Raw genomic sequence first — 3,025 nt, 5'->3', positions numbered from 1 at the left:
CCCTGAGATGATTTTCTGATGATTAAACTGAGAGAGCTGAAACACTCATGAGGAAACAGTTCAAACGTTGACATCTGTTTCTTTCACTTCCTTTAAACTACATGGAAAACAAATGAAGCATGAAGACAAAGCTGATCTGAGTTTACTAATAAAATATTAGTTCAGTTTAACAGGAAATCCAAATCAGATATTCACTATTAATTAACATCCTAACAAAAGGATGATGAAAAAAGACACTTTAGAAATAAAGAAAAATTTGAAAGAAGTGCAAAGAAGTAAACATTTATGAAAATGAATTAAATACGCTGCAAGAAAGAATTAAACATTAAATATCTAAAGGGGATAATGTTGATCTACACATTTTATGGCTGCACAAGAAAATAAGTTTAATTTTCTCTCTGATTTGAACCATTTACAATCCAGAACAAACACTGACTTCTACAAGGCTCATCCTCAGAGGTTTTTTTTCTTAAACTGCGGTAAAGTTACTGTAAAATTTTCTTTTTAGTTAGTTGGATAAAAAAGCAAAAAGAAAAAAAAATCTATTTAGACAATTTAGCAGCATGAAATCTTTCTTGTACTTACAGTCAACGATGAGTTTGGTTCCTCCACCAAAAGTGTACCACAGTGATAGAAACTCATTAAGAGGCCGTACAAAAACCTCCTGCTCTCACAGCAAACAATTTTCTGCTGAAATGTTGCTTTTCAGAGTAAAAACATTTCAGTTTATTCCTAATTTCATCTACAAATCACCTAATATTCATTCAGCTTTAAAGAACTTTATAATTTAATTTAAGATTTATTTTTTTTTGCATTACCAGCCATGAGAATCAAATGTTACTTTGCCTCCTTGAAAATATTGTAACATTTTTTAATAATTCAGTTTTTACTTTGTTTAAATCATGAACATAAAAAGAATAATCAAGATAATTTGAAAAAAGCAATCCTGATTATTACGGTAAATCCTAAAAATACCAATTTGTAGTGATCTAATATATCTTGAACCCTGAGTACTAACAATAGAGCAGAATTATACATTTACCTTCAAGATAAAAGTGGTTTTATTCCATATGTGAAAATCCTTTATGTTGTCACTTTGCTATCTTCTATTTTAATAAAATCCTGATTGATTTAAATCCAGCAACTCTTTGTTCAGATGTTGTGTCTCTGTTTGTCTCCAGTGCGCTGAGAGCAGAGAAATCATTTCCATAGAGACTTTGCATGGTCAGCTGATCCTCCAGGGAACTGAGAAGGTTTATAGTCCTGAGAGTTCAACACTGCAGGACTCTGATCTATCAGTCAAGCCAGCAGAAACAACAAGAACCACGACTCTCATCTACATCATCATTTATATATAGTTAGGAAAATAAGTATATGAACAACCTGCTATTTTTGAAAGTTCTCCCACTTAGAAATCATGGAGGGTCTGAAATTGTCGCTATAGGTGCATTTCCATTGTGAGTGACATAATCTAAAAAAATCCAAAGAGCACAATGTATGATTTTTTAAACTATTTATTCATATGCTACAGCTGGAAATAAGTATTTGAACCCCTGAGAAAATCAATGTTAAATTTAGACGAATATCGGTACAGTAGCCCTTGTTTGCTGTTACAGAGGTCTAACGTTTCCTGTAGTTTTCCAACAGGTTTTCACACACTGCAGGAGGGATTTTGGCCCACTCCTCCACACAGATCTTCTCTAAATCTTTCAGGTTTCTGGGCTGTCGCTCAGAAACACAGAGTTTGAGCTCCCTCCGCAGATTCTCTAATAGGTTTAGTCCTGGAGACTTGCTAGGCCATACTATAAGCTAGATATCCTTCTTTCAGAGCCACTCCTTGGTTATCCTGTCTGTGTGCTTCAGGTCTGTGTGTGATGTTGGAAGACCCAGCCTCCACCCATCTTCAATACTCTAACTGGGAGAGGAAAGTTGTTCCCCCAAATCTCGCAATACATGGCCCTGATCACCCTCTCTTTAATACAGTGCAGTCACCCTGTCCCATGTGCAGAAAAACACCCCCAAAGCATGATGCTACCACCCCCATGTACTTATCATTGTTTTTCCTCCAAACATGGTTAGTGGAATTATGACCAAAAAGTTCTATTTTGGTCTCATCTCACTACATGACTTTCTGCCGTGAATCCTCTGGATGATCCAAATAGTCTTTGGCAAACCTAAGACGGGCCTTGAAATTTGCTGGTTTAAGCAGGGGACCCTTCTGTGCCCTGCATGTTTCAAACCATGACGTCTTATTTACCAACAGTAACCTTGGAAACGATGGTCCCAGCTCTTTTCTGGTCATTGACCAGCACCTCCCGCATAGTTTTGGGCTGATTTCTCACCTTTCTAAGGATCATTGAGACCCCATGAGGTCAGATCTTGCATGGAGCTGCAGTCCGAGGGAGATTGACAGTCATGTTTAGCTTTTTCCATTTTCTAATGATTGCTCCAACAGTGGACCTTTTTCACCAATCTGCTTGACCTTTTCAGACTTGTGCAGATGTACAACTTTGTCTCTAGCGTCTTTGGACAGCTCCTAGGTCTTGGCCATGCTAGTAGTTGTGTTCTTACTTATTGTTTGGGGATGGACAGGTGTCTTTCTGCAGCTAAAGACCTTAAACAGGTGCATCTAATTTAGGATAATAAATGGAGTGGAGGTGGAAATTTTGTAGGCAGGTCTTTGAGGGACAGATTTCTAGCTGATAGACAGATGTTCAAATACTTATTTGCAGCTGTATCATACAAATAAATAGTTACAAAAGTCATACTTTATGATTTCTGGATTATTATTTTTTTAGATTATGTCTCACAGTGGACATGCACCTATCATGATAATTTCAGACCCCTTCATGATTTCTTAAGTGGGAGAACTTGCAAAATAGCAGGGTGTTCAAATACCTCACTGTAAATATGTTCAACTCCTTTCTCTTTAATGCAGCACTATTGATTCCTTCACCTTAAGCCAGTGGTTCTCAAACCTTTTCTGTCATTCCCCACTTTGGACAAGGGGGAATTTTCAAGCCCC

This window comes from Cyprinodon variegatus, unplaced genomic scaffold (genome assembly GCF_000732505.1).
Source record: "Cyprinodon variegatus isolate N-32 unplaced genomic scaffold, C_variegatus-1.0 Scaffold403, whole genome shotgun sequence".
Classification (NCBI taxonomy): Eukaryota; Metazoa; Chordata; class Actinopteri; order Cyprinodontiformes; family Cyprinodontidae; genus Cyprinodon; species Cyprinodon variegatus.
Note: the sequence above shows the minus strand (reverse complement) of the source record.